General features: G+C 35.2%; 2 long non-coding RNA genes across 2 annotated transcripts; one reads left to right on the plus strand and one right to left on the minus strand.

Moving 5' to 3' along the window:
• Nucleotides 1-5,529: 5,529 nt before the first annotated feature.
• Nucleotides 5,530-7,122, minus strand: LOC131022448 (uncharacterized). Its single transcript, XR_009101296.1, has 2 exons — nucleotides 6,214-7,122; nucleotides 5,530-5,996 (listed from the first exon to the last, which is right to left on the minus strand). It is a non-coding gene; the product is annotated as an uncharacterized LOC131022448 (long non-coding RNA).
• A 7,669-nt stretch (nucleotides 7,123-14,791) lies between these two features.
• LOC131022449 (uncharacterized) lies at nucleotides 14,792-18,409 on the plus strand. The gene is made up of 3 exons (XR_009101297.1): nucleotides 14,792-15,644; nucleotides 17,498-17,564; nucleotides 18,170-18,409. It is a non-coding gene; the product is annotated as an uncharacterized LOC131022449 (long non-coding RNA).
• The last annotated feature ends 538 nt before the right edge of the window (nucleotides 18,410-18,947 follow it).

The raw sequence follows: 18,947 nt of genomic DNA on the forward strand, positions 1-18,947 counted from the left end.
TCAACACTTTTACTACGGCAGCAAATTACTCTCGTGCTCCTAACGATTTAGCAATTCTCTCTCACAAACAACATTAGGTATAATTCATAATTCATCAATAATTCACCGATAAAACGATCACTCGTTCGTTTATGCTTTACCATGTTCAAGTAACGGTTTTCTAAAATAGTACCTTTAATTTTTCCATTTTTAACTATTTCTTTGTTGTAATTAAATATGTATATGTTATATATATATATATATATATATTGTAATAATAAATAGAAAAGGTATTAATAAATGAAACAATAGGGCCGGATGACCCTATTCAACATACAACATCAAATTTTGTCCACCATTTGAAAAAACATAAATTTTGGCCATTTTTTGTATGTCATGACTATTCTACCCTTCTCACTCTCTCCTCTCTCTTTCTCATCTCCCTCTCTCTCTCTCTCCAGCGGGCAGCGGCTGCCGCTCTCTCCTCTCTCTTTCTCATCTCTCTCTCTCTCTTTCCAGCGCGCCGCTTGGGCAAAATTCGTCGGAGTAGAGGATGAGGCAGCGGCGGTGGAGGAGATCCTCCCTCTCTCTCCTTTCAGCGGCTGCCGCTCTCTCCTCTCTCTTTCTCATCTCCCTCTCTCTCTCTCCAGCGCGCCGCTTGGACAAAATTCGTCGGAGTAGAGGATGAGGCGGCGGCGGTGGAGGAGATCCGGTCATCTGAAATCGACGGTGTGGAGGACGGACTGGTCAGGTGCTGGAGGATGAGGCGGCGGCGGCGGTGGATCTGATCTGATGAAGCAGCGGTGGATCTGATCTGATTGTTGCGCCGCCTCCTCCATCGGCAGATCTGATCTCCGTCTCCTTCGATTTCAGCCATTGGCAGATCCGACTGATCTGTATTTATGCTGCACGTATGACACTTATCTGTATTAGTGCCATAAGTGCACACTTCCCCCTAGGGTTTAGATATTCCATTTAGGGTTTAGATTATCCATTTGGGGTTTAGATGTTCCATTTAGGGTTTAGATTGTCCATTTAGGGTTTAAATAATGTTGTTGTTTCTGTATTTGTGCTGCACGTATGACACTATTAGTGCCATAAGTGCCAAAATGACCATTTTATTTAGTTTTATTTTGAATTTCCGTTGGCACTTATGGCACTATTTAGTGCCATAAGTGCCAAAATGACTATTTTACTTTGTTTTATTTTGGATTTCCGTTGGTACTTAAGTGCCAACGGAAATCCAAAATAAAACAAAGTAAAATCTTGGCACTTATGGCACTAATAGTGCCATAAGTGCCTAACCCGACCCGGCACGCGACCCGCGTGCTTGATCCTACCCGGTCCGCCTCATTAAGGGTAAAAACGTCCAAATCAATAAAAATGGCCAAATTTTGTATTTTTTCAAAGTGTGGCCATAAATTGTGTTTTATGCTTCATTTTGGCTACTTCAAGATTTTACTCTTAATAAATTTATCCTAAATAATAGTATAAGAGTTATTATATTGAAGCCATTAAGTATAGAATTACTTAAAACCTATAATTAAAGTTATATTAAGAACAAATCAATGGTCATTTTTTCTAAGTCAATCACTTCGGCATGATGATTTTTTTTACTGAGTATCTACCAATCACAAATTTTGTATCTATTTATTTTATTTTTTTCGAGAAAAATTTGGAACCTCTAATGCTACCATGTATGAGTAACAAAATAAACGTGAAAAAACATAATAATAATACAACATAAGAAAATTATAATCTATTTTTTTGTCCAACATAATTAAGCGATGTTTTTGCATATGTAGACCCAATAAAATAAAAAGAAAATTATTCATATATGTATATTCGATTATAACTTTCAATATTCATATTTATATGTATATTTCTATATTTCTATGGTGATTTTGAATTTTTATAAATTTGTTTATTTTTATATAAAGTTCGTTAAATTTGAAACGATCATTATCTAACATTTGTTTTGTTATAAAGTGTTCATGTGTCCTAGAAATTTTTTTTTATTTTTTTTTAGAATTACAAGAGGTATCTATTGTGAACAAATAAATCACCCGCACGCATAGGGCATTTTGTTTTTTGATTGATTAATTATAATTAGTTGTTCGTTGATATATAGTTGAGGTTTATTACTTTTGTATATTGAGAAATTTTTATCAAATCAATTGATAAAGTGTTAATTATTTTGATTAAATTAATAAGGGTTAAGTACCAATTTGCCTCCTATGGATGGCGTCCCTATCGCGTTTAGCACCCTATAGTCAGGGTAAGTGCTGCTTACTACCCCAACGTGGCAAAATCGAAGCAAATCCCCCCCCCCCCCACGTTTTAACAACCCTTAACGCCGTCCGATTTTTTTTTATTATTTCTTTTAACATGGGTGGGGCCCACACCAACGGTTTTACAACTTTTAAAATCTGAAGATTAGGGTTTAGAACCCCCAATTTTCAAAATCGACGAACACTAGCTTTCAGAAATCGATTTTCACATCTCGTTAGCTATTTTAAAATCTGAAGATTAGGGTTTAGAACCCCCAACTTTTAAAATCTGAAGAGTAGGGATACGAAGTTTTCGCCTTATCTCCGACATATCGAAAGCAGTTAGGATGGAACAGGGAAAGTGATTGTAGGCACAGGTCATGTCATCTTCCCTATTAATCTCCTCTTGGCGAGCACCAACGGTAGCCATGGTGGATTATATATAGGAACAATCTGGAAGATATCTACAGAATAGGGAAAGGATGATCGGAGAAGTAATCAAGAAGGAGAGGAGAAGCCTAGTACCTGGAATGGAAGGTGATCGAACCAAATGGAGCAAAGAGGAAAACCAGGCGGCGGCTGGAAACAAATGCAATAAGAAAAGAAAAATGCGTTAGTAACAGAAGAAGAAAAAGAAGAAGAAGAAGAATCGAAAACGGTGACTATTTATAAGGAGAAGCGGAAGTTGGACAAGGGGAATTATTAGGCTCGAATATCGTAAGATTTGAAAGGAACGATCTAGATCTCATCGAGCAAATGAAGGTTATAAATGAAGGGTAAAGATTAATACATGTCAAAAGTCAAAAATATGGAAGTGGAAGCAACTCTGAAAAAGTGAAAAGTAGGTATCAGACATTAATTACCTACTATACTAGTCGATTTGACAGAATGACGACACGATATGGAATTAGCTGCGCAGGGACGATAATAAATGAGAAACATCGGCTGTGCAGGAATGATAACAAAGTTCTATGCTCCAAAAAACTTCATACTTACTCGTTTATTGGAGACTGGGGGAGAGTAGCTGATGAGGAGTGAAATACTCATTAGCGTAGGGCACCATTCTATTGGCCAAGAATATTGTTATTTATTATCATTAAGCTAACATTTGTAATGCAGATCAAAGAATTTTACCTGCGCAGGTCAGAGAGACTATTCAACACAGGCAAAAGGGACTAATTCCATTATAATTATCTCGCGGAAACCCGGGAGGCCAAACTTCCTGCGCAACTCTTATTATACTCGTCTGTGCAGTCGGACTTTGTACCTTTCAACTAGAAAGTTGCAAATTAGTTAGTAACAGACGAATCTTAGATAATGATGGCTATATGTGTTTGTACATGTAGAGTACGTGAAGGCTCAAAAGGTCTAGACTACTCATGTTCATGTAATCTCTATAAATACCCCTTCTCTTCCTTGTAACAGGCAGAATGAAAATAATAAAAAAGAGATGAAGTGTTTTACAAGTTCTTCAGTTTAGCTTTCTACTTCTCTGGTGATTTTGGGGATTTCAGGTTTAATTTTCGTCTATATCATTTGATTATGGGTTATGATGTTTTTCTGTTTCACAACCTATCTAAGTTTAAAGTGTTTATGATTTACTATTTTCTGTGCGTAGCATGACCAAAGCTCTGTTTAGCCTTCCTTGTGAGACGACTTGGGTTAGCTTATTACACTAGGACGACCTCGTGCGATTGCGAGTCAATTCATAGGTGTTTTGGGTTGAGTCAGTTGTATTTGGTATTTAACCCTAACTTTTAATACTACTCATTAGAGCTTCTCTTGCTTATCGTTTCTTCAATGTCTCATCTTCATGGATGTTCAGTTGTCCTTGTGTACTACTCAAGCTGTCATTCGCATTGTCATTCCCAACCTGAAAATTATAAAATATCTATGATAATAATAATCAATCTCATAATCAATCTTAATATAATATTTAATGATAATAATAAACTCAATACCGCGCGTGTTTTCAATATCTGTTTCTTTCAACTGAATTTCCTTAGTCTCACTTTCATCACTTGATCCATAATATTTAGCTATAACATGTGGATCACAATTAATTTTTGTCACAACATATGCTCCATCAAATATCATTGATTCTCCAACTTTGATCTTGAATAGAGCATGTTTGTTTCTGATAGCATCTATCTCAAAGGGCAACTCATTGCTTGCAACATCCTGCAAAAATTTAAATTAAAATCAACCACAATATATTTAGCCTCCTGTAACATGTATAATTTTTTTGTGAATTCACTTACACAAATTATTTCTTCAACAGGTTTCCCAATTAATTGTAAGCACTCCCTATCCCATAAGGTAAAAAAAAAAAAAAAAAAAAGAACTTTTAGAATTATCAGCAACACATATACTCTTAGTTTATACCTATTTTTAATAGACAACACATTAGTTACTAATATATATATGTATTTTTGAATTAGCAATATTTAAATTTATATTTACATTATTTCCCTGAAATATCAAAGCTTGCACAATTATCACAAAAAAATTCTCATCATCGACTTTCAGATTTTTCAAGCATATTGCATGCTAAGTAAGCTCATGCTCAAAGTGCTTGCACATCACATATTGTGGCACATATCCAGAACATTCCACTCTAAAAAAAATTAACTAAACAAAAAAAATAAACATTAAAAAATATTTGATATTAAAAAAATATAAAATATGTATAATTAATAAAACCTTTTGACCAATTAACTCTGAAATAGTCTTCAATTTTGAACTGTCATCATTTAACTCATCTTCTGTTGTTCGAATTGTTGGTGTTGTCAACAACTTGAGATTAATAGATCTTTTCTTGTGAAGATTGATAAAACTGAAATTCGAAGTAGTGTCAATAGTTTGGTAATACCATAATTGTAGTGACCCGCTATTTTATTTTTATGATTAAGGTTATTTACCCATTTCATTTTTCAATTATATTAATCCAGTGATTAATATTTACATAATTCAGCTCAGAGTTCTGAATTAGATGCCTATGACCACGATCAAAATATTGAAGTAGTCAATGATTTATTTTTCAGAATGATAACTGACTTATCAAAGTCAAGTTGTTATTTTATTTGTAATAGAAATATTATTTCTATTTATTTAACATTATTCACGTTAGATTTATTCTCTTAAGTCACAATATTAATAGACGAGAAGTCTGCTATCAAAATACGACAATTATTAGAGAGTTTGATATAATTAGCAAAACTCGAGATTAGTATTACAGATACGTGATATTAGCAAGACCCGGATTTATATCAGATACAGATTTACCGAGATACTGAAGGATTTACTAGTCACACCACAACTTTTCAAACTTTACAATCACTCATTTCCTACATACCTATTACAACACCAGCTAGCAAGAAAAAAGAAAAAGAAAAAGGTAGTGTGCGAGTGTGGTGAATAGCTGCAGCAGCTCACTCCCTTCCCTGCAACAGCAACGGCTATCCTATCTCTGCAGCAAGCCCACTCTTCCATTACTCCAGCCATACACAAGGTACACAAAGGGCTCAAATCAGCCACTCTACTGTTGTACCACCCTACAGACTACTCAAGTATAGTTACTAATACACTCCTTCAAACAAACAAATCAGCAGCAACTCTCTTCCATTTTACTTCCCATTTCCCCTCCATGCTACACTAATAACCCACGAGGAGGAATTCCATTCATTGCTCTACTGCCAAACTTTAGAGGTAAGATTTGGCTTAACTCCCTCCATTCCTAAGCTCAACCTGCATCGTTTGAGAAACAATCTTTATATTACAGTTTATCGTCCCACCGATTCAATCACACAGCAGCCACCCAAACACAAGCATTCACAGGTAAATACTAAGCTCTCTTATTTTTGAATCCAGTTCGCATATCATCCAACAAGCATGATTAATTAGAAAGGCAGACTGTGTATAGATGTATATTTGCATAATGGACTTAGCAAAGTCACACACTTACGTAATCTAGAATGAGCTTGAGTTATTACAGAAAGAACAGCATAATCGGTAGTCACCTAGAACAACCAACAACCTATAAGCTCTCACACAAGTCAAATGCATTGAGAATTTGCATAATCAGTAGCAAAACCACAGCATTTCATAACAAGAGTATAGAATAACCAAGATTTCACGAGCTATGAGAATAGCATCAAATCGAAGAGCATAATATATGATCGAAAACAGAATATCCTAGGATTGTTGAAGTTAGCTTTTGAGGGGGGGAGCCGACTGTCCTGTTTAGTCGAGCTCAAGGAAGCGACGACGGCGAGCTGCCTCGTCGGAATCTGAGTACAGCAGCAACGGAGGCGGTGGGCCCTCACCTGCTCGCCCGAGAAACGCAACAGCAGCCTCAGCCTCACCCATTTTTAGAAGCTTATCGAAGGCAAAACTCCAGGTAACGGTGACCCGGCGGTGGGTTTCAAAATTTTTTTTTTTTGAGGAATTGGACGGTGGACGGAGGCGGCGGCGGAAATCTCGAAGGCAGCCGACGACGCAGCAATAGGCAAACGTGAGCAGGCCTCTGCTTTGCCAGAGATGAAGGGACGACGATCGCTTGCTGATTTTAGCACAACAACGGCGATTTCTGTGAAGAGGGTCAAGGGCTCAATCCCTTTTCTCAACGGTGTGCGTGGAATCTGATCTTGTAGAGGGGAAATTGTGAGAAGGAGAGTCGGAGGTGAGACACGGCCGCGCCGGAATTTCAGGGCGGCGGCGGTTCGGCGAAGAGGTGGCAACGGCTGACTGGAGTGCACGGCCGATTTTGGTTCTCAGTGTGAGACTTTGAGAAAAGGAGTTCAGCGTGAAGGAAATTTTAAGAGGAGAAAGAAGCTGGTGTTTGGGCTGAAGCTGTTATGTGGGCCGATTTATTTTATTGTTTTTGGGCTTATTTATTTCTTAAGGATGAGCCTATTTATTAATAAGTGGGCCGATATTTATAGTTCCTTACTTATTTATTTGGGCAGCCCTATATTGCTCCCATTTAATAATTGGATTGCCCTATTATTTATGTCTAGTTAAAGGACTAGTCTTGATTAATCTATTAATTGGATTTAATTAAATCTAATTATGAATTAATTTAGAACGAGAATATTATTTAGTGAGCGGGTTAGTAAACCTTAAGATGAGTGGATATTAAATATCTGATCTCATAAGACAAGCTTTAATCATTTAGTTTGATTATAATTAACGAAATATGAGTCATGCATAGTTAATTTACGCATTCTCATTTATTTGAGAATTTTTCTCGAGTTAAAGTCTTATATTATATCCTCGCATTAAAGGTCAAGCGCGAGAGTAAGAGCCAGTTAAGCAGTCACTGAACTATAGCGAAGCTTTCCTATCAGGTGGGTTTACTTTCATATAATATCAAATGAGTTTAATGTTATATTTGAACAAGTTATTTCGTTGCATAATCTTTGATATGAAAATTATTTCAACTGTTGTCTTGCCATAAATGTTTCAATTTTAGTATGATATCTATCTGCTTTGGCTTTGCCAATGATGCAATCGAATTCGGATCCTGAGCAATTGATAGCTATCCTGCCAGGACTAGTGTACACCAGTGACCGTGAATCATCTAGCGGGTTGGCCGGTCAAGTGTTCGTGAGAGGTGGCCACCTCTCCGGCACACAGTTCCAGATATGATAGATTACAAGAGAACTTAGTCTGATCAGACGAACTTTAAGAATCACAAATGAATTTAGTAAGCTTGGGCCTATTTAGCTAAAACTCCCTTGTTGTACTGTTTATGATGGCATGACAATTTACAGTTTCACGAAGCATGTTTATATGTTTACTTAGACATACGTGTCCACTGAGTACTTTTGTACTCAGCCCTGCATATATTTCTAAATGTGCAGGTTGAGCAGTGGTTGATGAAGATGAAGTGAGGAGCGGAGCTTTTGTCATAAGTTGATTGAATAAACTCTTGGATACATGTCTTCATACATGTAATCAGATTATTATTTCCGCTGCGTATTCTTAAGTAATATGCCTTTTGAATTAAGTCGGATTCATCCGAACTTATTAGTGTTAATTGAATCTTTGTGGCTAAACATAAGTTATATTATAAATGTCTCCTTCGCTGTCAATGATTAAGTTCGATCCTTCATTATATATTTACCCCTTTTTATCCCCGCTTCTAATCTCCCTCCCTTAGTCATGGTTTCCCGGCTTAATTATCCTTAATTAAGTTCGGTCGTGACAATAATCAAAAATAGTTATTTAAAATACTTACTTATCCTTCATCTCATTGATCTCAGCAACATTTTCATCAAAAAGTATGTTCGCCACATTATATGAACTTCACCTATATATTAACAACAATATTAGCACCAATAAGTATTACTAAAAATATAATTGATTTTTCTTTTTACCTTGGAACATAGTTGATCGACAAAATTGTAGTATGACATATGTCACAGTCCGAAACCATTTATTTTCTTTGTATATTTTATTTGAAATTATTACATTTAGGGATGGCAATGGATCCTAGACCCGGTCCACATCCGTGGATCCAGATCCGTTTTTACGGATCTGGATCTCAATTTTTTGGACCCGCGGATCTGGATCTTGAAATTTGAGATTCGGATCCGACCCAGATCCGACCCGTGGATCCGTTTTATATAATATATTATTTATTTTTTATATTTATTTTATTAATAATATTAGATATATTAAAAATTAAAAATAATAGACAAATTAGAATTACTTTGCAAAGAATTTGTATTGCATAAATGTATTTTGTGCAATATTTTTCATGATGGAAATTAGATGTTGATTTTATAATTTTTTTTTAAATTTAATTTAAAAACAGTAGATCCATGGATCTGGACCCGCGAATCTGACGGATCTGAATCCGGATCTGGATTTGATAAATAAAAATGGATCTGGATCTGGTATTGATGAGATCCGGTCCAGATCCGACCTGTTGCCATCCCTAATTACATTTTCAAGCTGTGAAGTTTTCAAAAAATATTAATGTTTATAAGTCGAATTCATGATTAGTCTAATCATAATCCATACCCCTAGTTATAAAAATTAAGCCTTAAAAAGTCAAAAAGAAAGAATCCATTCAACTTATTAAAATGAAGTTTAATATAAAAAAAAAAGAAAAAGAAGCATCCCTTGAAGTTTAATAAATTTTGTACATCTAGTTGAATGGATTCTTTCAGAATCCATTCAACTAGATGTACAAAATCTATTAAAATCTACTCCAAATAAAATCAATCAATAGTCGAACAAAATTTAAACACAATATTATATTAATGTAAAATAAATTAAATATTAATTGCCAAGTAATTTGGATTGACCAAATATTACTCTCTACATCCGTCATAAGTACGTTATTTTAGTTGGGTACGGGTCTTAATAAAATGACTGGTGATTTTTTTTGAATTAGAATTACAAGAGATATCTAAATATAATCAAATAAGCAATCCACATGCAAGCGGAACCTCTACCCACACAACGGTGGGAACATTATCCACATAAAAGTGACCTCTCATAATAATGACATATTTTTAGCGGATGGAGAGAATATAATATTTGATGGTGTAGATCAGGCGTAACCTAAACCTTGAAGATTAAAATAAGAAATACTAGTAAAGATCTATAATTTCTGGATAAAACTAAAAGAAAAAATTCCAATAATATGGCAATAATATAATTTGAGTAGTTGAAAATATTATTGGCATCTTATTATTATTATTTTAAATTAACTAGCATGGATAAAAGAAAACAAATATCGGACCAGGCTGCGCTAGAGGTGCCAAGGGCCAACCGGAATCGGCGGTTCGGCCCTGAACCGGCCCGGTGGTCAACGGTTCCGGCCCGAACTGTTGACCACCGGGCTGGTTCAGGGCCGAACTGCTGGTAGTTAAGGGTCGGTTAAGGTTCAAGAGATTCTCGGCCTGCGGTCCGTCGGTTCGGCCCTAAACCGCCGGGCCCGGCGCGGCAGGCGAGGCAGCAAGAGCAGGCGGTGGTCAGGGACTCAGGGGGGCGCAGCTAGGGGCTAGGGGGGTTAGGGCCTTGACCGGCTCTTTTGCTCAAAATTCAAAATTTTCAATTTTGTTTTTTCCAAATTTAAAATTATAATTCTAATTTTTCCCCACCCAATTTTATCTAATTCACATTGTCCCCCAGCCAATTTTATCTATAAATACCCCCCTTCTTACACCTTCAAACTCACCCCATTGTATTAACAATTCTACACTCTCTTCTCTTCTACTTCTAATTCTCCTCCATTCTTTGCTATTGCATTTGCTCTATAATTCTTTAGCTATTCTCTTGCTTAATTGATTTACTTTATTGTTCTTGCTTTACATTATATCACTACTAGTACTACTACTAAGTACTCTCTCCGTCCCAAACGAAATGTCCTGTTTTCCTTTTTGGGCTGTCCCAAACAAAATGTCCTGTTTCATTTTTTGGCAACCCACTTAATATTTAAATAATTTCCACCAACCCACTTTAGCTACTTTATACACATTTCTTAATCTCCGTGCCGAAAAGAAATAGGACATTTCGTTTGGGACGGAGGGAGTACTAAATACTATATTATACTATACTATATATTTCAATTACACTATCACTACACTCACTTGCTCATTTACTTTATTGTTCTTGCTTTACATTATATTACTACTAGTACTACTATTAAGTACTAAATGCTATACTATACTATACTATATATTTCAATTACACTATCACTACACTCACTTGCTCATTTACTTTATTGTTCTTGATTTACATTATATTACTACTAGTACTACTATTAAGTACTAAATACTATACTATACTATACTATACTATACTATACTATACTATACTATACTATATATTTCAATTACACTATCACTATACTCACTTGCTCATTTACTTTATTGTTCTTGTTTATTATTCTCTAACCTCTACTATCTATATTCTCTTCTCTACTTGTTTATTTGTTATCATGTCTAATGGTCGTGGTAACCGTGGCAAGTCTATCAATGTCAACCCCGAAGAAAATATTGATAGCACTCCCACTTCTCCCGAGTTTACTCAAAATGTTCAAGTTCCATCATCATCCTCTAAGAGAAGGGTGAAAGTGTCAGTTGAACGAGGACCTTTCGGCGCACGCCGGGAGGCTGCCGATTTGGCGGGTGAAGAATATGCTAGACAACTTCAAGAAGCGGAGGATGAAGAATATGCACGTACTTTGCATAACAAAGAGGCGGAGGAGGAAGCCGAGCAAGCACGTCACAACTTTGAGGAGGAAATCCCTCCCACTAGAGGTAAGGGTAAGGGTAAATTACTTACTTCTAACATTTTCACAAAATATTTTAGGAGGGAACCCGCTCCTAAAAAGCCAAAGGATGGTCCAAATGCTCCCGAGAGGTTCGTTGCCTATTGCAACGCTACTTATCAATGGCAAGCGGGAGGGGGTTATGGCACCCTCTCAAGGCACCTCTCAAGGCACATGGAGAGTAAGCACCCCGTCGAGTATGGAATCCATACAACTCAAACTCAACTACATCCCGAAGCTTTCCAAGGACAAGGTAATGTTTTATGGAAATTTGATCCACAAAATGCTCAAAATTACATGGCTCGTTATGTTTCAATTGAGCATTTGCCTTTTATGTTTGCCGATAAAATGTCTTTTGAACATACTATGAAAAATGCTTATAATCCGGTCGCCAAAAAAATTGGTCGAACTACTATGTGCAAAGTTATTAAGCGACAAGCCGAAGAAAAAAAAACGTGATTTAAGAAAACATTTTAAAAATTTAAATCAAAATTTTTCTATATGTTCCGACATATGGAGTGATTCTTACCAAAAAAATTCTTATATAGGTATTGTCATTGGGTTGACGAAAGTTGGTTAATTCAAAAACGTTTAATTGCATTTAGAGATTTTAATGAAATACATAATGCTACTAATATTGCTCAATTGATTATTTCTGTTTTAAATGAGTATCGCATGTTAAATAAGATATTTTCTGTTGGATTTGATAATGCATCCGCCAACACCGCCTCCATTCCCGAGTTAGCTGCCGCATGCGCACCCTCTTTTAATGGTAGGTATTTTCACATAGGCGGAGCTACACTATGAGCAGGTGGGGCAATTGCCCCTCCTCAAAAAAAAAATTATATGTATTTTATTAATATATATATATATGTATAATTACTAAAAAAAATAGAAATTTGCCCCACCAAAATTTTGAGAAAAAGGGGCAAAAGGTGGAGATTGGAGAAAAACTGACTTCAACAAATTACATTCCTTTTTTCGTCTAACATGGAGATTGGAAAGAAGATAAAAAAATAAAAATAAAAATAGAGGAAAGAGAAATTATTTTACCTTTCTCCACAAGTTTTCTTTTATTAAAAGAGAATATGAAAAGTTCTTCTCTATCTCTATGAATTACATTACGTCTTCTCACCTCTATATTTTGTATCTTTTGTCCGTTGGTGTATAAGCTTATTAAACTGACACTTATTTTACCTGTGACAATTGCAAATGTGGAAATTAAAGAGCTTATGAAAATTGTTAAAAGTCGGCCTCGAAATCGAATGGATGATTGTTGGATGATATTGAGAAAGAAATTTTTGAGACAATTTATAATGAATTGATATTAAGTCGTTTTTAAAATATGAGTAATCGTAGGGGTTATTGTGAAAATATTTTATTATATAAAGCTTTATAGAAGTTACTTTAAATTTTCTTTATCATGTTTTGCCCCCTCTATCTTTAGGGGCCTGGCTCCGCCCCTGTATTTTCATGCTCGTTGTATTTATCATATTTTAAATAGATGTGTACAAGATGCTTATTCTCTTATTAATGATGTTGTTGATCTCATTAGACAAGCCGTTAATATTTTGCATAGAAAAGCTAGTATTGGCAAAAGATGGCAAAAATATTGTCGTGTTAAAAAAATTCGATATACGAATTTTGTTAAAGATGTTTCTACACGTTGGAATTCAACATTTGACATACTTGCATCCATAGGCGGAGCCAGGGGGGCAGTGGGGTCACTGGACCCCCCTGGAATTTCCAAAAATCCTAGGGGTATTTTAGTAATTTTACAAATATATTTAAAAAAAATAAAAAATATTAATTTTATCTAATTTTTCTAATTGGAATTCCAATCCCTAACTTCTGCGAATTTCAATCCTTAACTTCGCTGCACATCATCTATTTCTTCGCTGCTCTCCGTTCGTTCTCACTCGCAATCGCCATATCCCATTTTGACTCTATCGTTCGTCTACCGCTGAGCTGCCTCCATTCGTCTCCCTCAGTTCATTTGCCTTTCGTTGCTCCGCAAGTAAATGTTGTGTTTCCTATTCTTGGTCAATAATAGCTCAATGCTCACATAAATTTATTTAAGGGGGTGTGGGGGAAGTTCATGTTCCTTAGTCCTTGCTCCTTACCCACTGTTACTATAGTTTTATTTAAGGGGTGTGGGGAAAGTTCATGTTCACATAAATTTATTCCAGTGTCCTTCCAAAAAATAAAACAATAAATTATCGTACTAGTTTAGTGATGCTAGACGGTGGTTATCTCATCTGCTATAATAATAATTCAAATGCATTTACAGACAATATTTCTGGTATGATGTATTATGTATATTGTGACAGAACAAAGGTAATGTTGCTAAATGTTAAGGTATGTCTTTTCTAAAGAAAACATATGCTATAATTTGAGACTTTTCTAGTTTTCTGCCCCGCTTCTGTAGAGCTTGCAAATGATGATTTTGGGTATTGACTTTACAAGATAACTTGTGCTTGGTTATTGATATGCTTGCTAATTGTTATATTGGACTTTTTTTTAAAAATAATTATGTTTATTTTTTTTTAACTTGTTATATAATTTAAATAACATTATAATTATATTAATTATTATTATTTATTTTTAAATTTTTTTATTTAATTATTATTTTTTTGAAAAAAAAAATTTGGACCCCCCTAAGTCGAAAGTCTGGCTCCGCCCCTGCTTGCATCTACCATGGAACATATTCATCATTTATGTGATTTTTTTAGATAAACTCCCGATGCTAACTTGCTTTTATTGCCCTCTTATTGGCAAAGATGTGGTAGTTTATTTCAACTTTTAAAAGTTTTTCAAAATGCTACTACGGATTTATCTGGTGTTTATTATTGCACTAGTATTAAAGTTTTAGAACATTGCATGTTCATTGGTATTGCTTTAAATGATTGTTATAAAAAAACGATTTGAAGGACGTATCATATCAAATGATCCTTAAGTGGCTTAAATATTTTCTTGAAATTCCCGATGTTGTTTTACTTGCTAAGATTTTAGATCCTACAATGAAAATTGGCGGTGTTTTTCGCATGTTAGAAATTTATTATGGTACCTTTAGGGATATTTATGAGTCAAGATTAAAAAATAATGAAGTGCTAGAATGGTACCTTCCCGCATTAGATGATATTAAACTTAGAATAGATAACACACTTAGAACTTTGTTTAATGACTATGAACAAAAATACATGCTTGCAAACCCCGCATACTCTTCAAGTGGTACTAGTAGTGTAATACCCGGGCTTTTGATGACGTGTTTAATTGCTTAAGTTTGAGTAATTAGGGTATAGATCCCTTGTTTGATTTACTTTGTAAAGAGATGAGGAGTTATATGAAGTTCCCTTGTTATTTTTAAGATGTTGAGATGTTCTTTTGATGATGTTTGGATGATGTGAGATTTTATATCCGAAATTGAGTTTGAGTATTCGAATAATTCGAGATAATTATTTGAATGAGAACGGTGAACTCGGAAGTGAGATCTGAGTCCGTTAAGACGTTTTTGAAAATTTTGACTTTTTGACGATGAATAGTAAAATACTGCTATTTCGTCTTTTTGTCGACTTTCAAAATCTTACGTGCACGTCGTCGAAAAATATTCTTAGTTTTTCGATACGAGTCCAATAATGAAAGTTTTTATTTTTGGACGACGAGTGAATAGTGAACTAGATTTTCTCGATAAACGAACCGAGCTCGTTTATCAGAATTTCGAGAACGAGCTTGTGTTTTCTATATTTATATAGAATTACGAGTGCAATGAAAGTGAGTAGAGGTTGAGAGGGCGAGTAACGAAGAGTATGGGTAGTTAATCGTTAAAACGAGACGAAACGAGATATTTAACGACTAACGGGTTAATATCCTAAATATCTAACCTACCCTACCCCTAACCACCCCCCAACTGCCCACTATCCCTCTATCTCACCTAACTCACGCTATATCAGCCCACACCACACACACAACTCACATATTCACACACACAACACCTAAAACACACACTACACACGCCATTTTCCATTTAAGCTTGGACGGAGCTTTTGACCTCCGATTTGAGCACCGAGACGAGCGCCGATCATCTTTTCGATCACGTATCTAAGTAGGTAAGATCTCTACCTACGTTTTGATGGTTTTCTTTTCGATTTTCGTCGATGTCGAAAAACGTCGATTCTCGACTTTATTTTGAAACGACGTCGGATCGTCGTGAAATTTTAGTATGTTGTTCTTGGGTAGATGTTGAGCATGTTTAATGAAGGGAGTAAGAACGGAACGAACCGTAGCTATGAAACCCATGAGGGCAGCCCCGTTTTTCACATATTAGCTTGTCTTTCGATTTTTGTTTGATCGTTTTGACTTGATATTTGTGCTTAGGGGTATGCTAGAATCGATATATATTAAATTCGTATTTTTCCAAGCATGAAAATTGTATAAGTTTTTAGAGTATGATTATTTAAATTCGTGAAGTTTGGGACGTTGCATAATGAATATTATTGCGTATATGTGTTCTACGATATCACATGAGCATGCTAATTGATTTACAATTTATGGATGATAATTGTTGAACGAAATTAAAACTGGAATTCTGTCAAAATTTTACAGCAGTTTCAAGCTTATGTTTCGATGAGTTTTCATTGCTTGATGGCTCTGAAATTTTAGTATGTTTATCTATGATATGTGTATTTCGTTGCTGCAAAATTTCATGTCTTTTGGATGATGTTTGCTATTTTAAAGATATTTTGAAAAATCCTTGACAGAATCTGTCAACTATTGGTAGACTTCACAAAAACGTTTATATCTATTAATCCATGAAGGATTTTGCATCACCGTTTTTTTTAAACGAAACTAGACTTCAATACTTTTCTAAAAACATAAGATTTCGATTTTTATGACCTCTGAAACAGAGCAGTTTATTATTTCAAAAATGCCCTGTTCTGCTGTCATATTTGTCCAACAGTAAAAGTGTATGAGTTTCATTGTTTATTTGGCAGATCATATGAACGTTTTCTCTTGTGAAATTTTAACCAAATCTTCAAGGATACCTTTAGTTTTGGATGATTAAATTTGATGGAATTTTATTAAGGTTTGCCTTGGTTTCTAATGGCCTAAACAAAATTGGCAGAAACTGTCAATCTTTGACAGCCTGCACTAAAAGAGCAATATCTCCAAAAAACCTTTAACCTTTTTGGTTAACTACCATTTTTAGAGTGAACTACACTTCATGAAGTTTTTGAGATCAATTGGTATGAGAGTTTATGATGATTGAGTTGGTTGTTATGAATTTTTAAAGATGACACAAAAACAGCAAAACTTTCTAGAAAACAACTTGATTATATTTATTTTGATGGATGATACGATATGACTAAATGGTGTGAGTTGTGAGAGTTATGATTAACGCACATAAATGTTGGTATCTGACACTCGAACAATTGGTGTCGAGTATAAATGATAGTTTACTGATAAAGAGTTTTGATGATTTTGAATTGTTTGGTTTGCGTTGAAAAGATGTCAAGATGTTAAGTTTTGAGTCGAGAGACGAGTTCACGTAGTGAGATTCACGCGTTGAAATCTCGTGGTTGACATTATATATGAATAGGTCATGCCGAAATTTTTAGTGAAATTAGGATTTGAGCATAGTCAATTCTTGTTGAACCGTGACTCAAATACATGCCTAATGGATAGTTTAACTTCTAATTGGTTAATTAGACGAGATGAGAGCGAATAGATCTGCTAAGAAAGTGGACTTTTCGATGTGTTAAATATTTCTTTTAATTGAAGAGCTGCTAATTATAACATAAGGATGTTATAATTAATGAGTAATGACGAGAGATAATAATTGTTATATTGATTAACAATCAAGAGAGATGAACATTAGAGATACTAATGTTTCATAAAAGAGATTAGATTATTGATCGAGGTTTCTTTTATAACTTCTCATCAATTCTTCATAACAATGAAGGTCCTTTTGGGAAGTAACGACTTGAGGGAGAGAGTGACGTTACTCATTGATACAGAGACACAACGAGGTGGGCATTACTTTAACTATACGTATATAGAGATCCCCTGCGTGTCGTAGGCCTCTTATACGAATGAATGCATGAGATGATTTAACTGTTAATTTCAGTTTCATATATATATATCAAATGAGTTTAAATGTTACGTTCAAGCAAGTTATTTCATGACAAAATCTTTGAGTTAAAGTTATTTCAAGTATTGTCTTGCCATAAAATGTTTAAATTTTAGTATGATATCTATCTGCTTTGGCTTTGCCAATGATGCAATCGAATTCGGGTCCTGAGCAGTTGATAGCTATCCTGCCTTGACTAGTGTACACCAGTGACCGTGAGTCATCTAGCGGGTTGGCCGGTCAAGTGACCGTGAGAGGTGGCCACCTCTCCGGCACACAGTTTCAGATATGATAGATTACAAAGAACTTAGTCTGATCAGACGAACTTTAAGAATCACAAATGAACTTAGTAAGCTTGGGCCTTTTTAGCGAAAAACTCCCTTGCTGTACTGTTTATGATGGCATGACAATTTACAATTTTGAAGCATGTATTTTTATACCTAGGCATACGTGCCCACTGAGTGCTTTTGTACTCAGCCCTGCATATGTTTTCTAAATGTGCAGGTTGAACTGATGTGATGATGGTGCTGCAATGAGCGGAGTCTCCAGGGTTGTTAATAAATAGTTAACCTGTCTAGAATATGTCTTCATACATATGTCTAGCTACTTTCCGCTGCAAGATGTTGTTGATGTTATAGTATGTTATGTCATACTTTGAGTCTTAAGAGAATGGTTTCATACGATGTATAACTTGATTAATGATATTAATTAAGTTTTATGCTGTCTTTCATAGACTGTTTTCAATTGAGTATTAATGAATAAAAATGACGAGTTTTATTAAGATGAGTAAGTTTTACGGCTATAAATGACGCCCCTTTTCTTCCCCTTCTTCTTTAACCCCATCCCTAGTCGTGGATCACTCGGCCTAACTATCCATAGTTAGGGCGGGCTGTGACAGAGTGGTATCAGAGCGAAGGTTAAGCTCTGAATTAGAAGTCTTGAGTTTAGTCTAGAATGAGTCACTAGACTAATAGTTATTAACAACCGTGAGCTCAGCACACCATCACACCAGGCTCAACGAGGTATGTAAAATTTCAAAGTTTATTTGACGTTAAATTTTGAAGAGCACGATGTTGAGGTTATATGATGAGTTATGATGTTATGCTTTGAAGATGCATAGTTTGAGTTTGAGGATTACAACATGATTAATAATGAGTTATTATGTTGTAAGAGCATATGTTGACGTTACATGATGAATCATGAGAGCGTTTATATCATATGATGTTATATGATTGAGGATGCATAATTATGAGTTATGATGTGATGTATTTGAGATGTTTTG

Source organism: Salvia miltiorrhiza, chromosome 4 (genome assembly GCF_028751815.1).
Source record: "Salvia miltiorrhiza cultivar Shanhuang (shh) chromosome 4, IMPLAD_Smil_shh, whole genome shotgun sequence".
Classification (NCBI taxonomy): Eukaryota; Viridiplantae; Streptophyta; class Magnoliopsida; order Lamiales; family Lamiaceae; genus Salvia; species Salvia miltiorrhiza.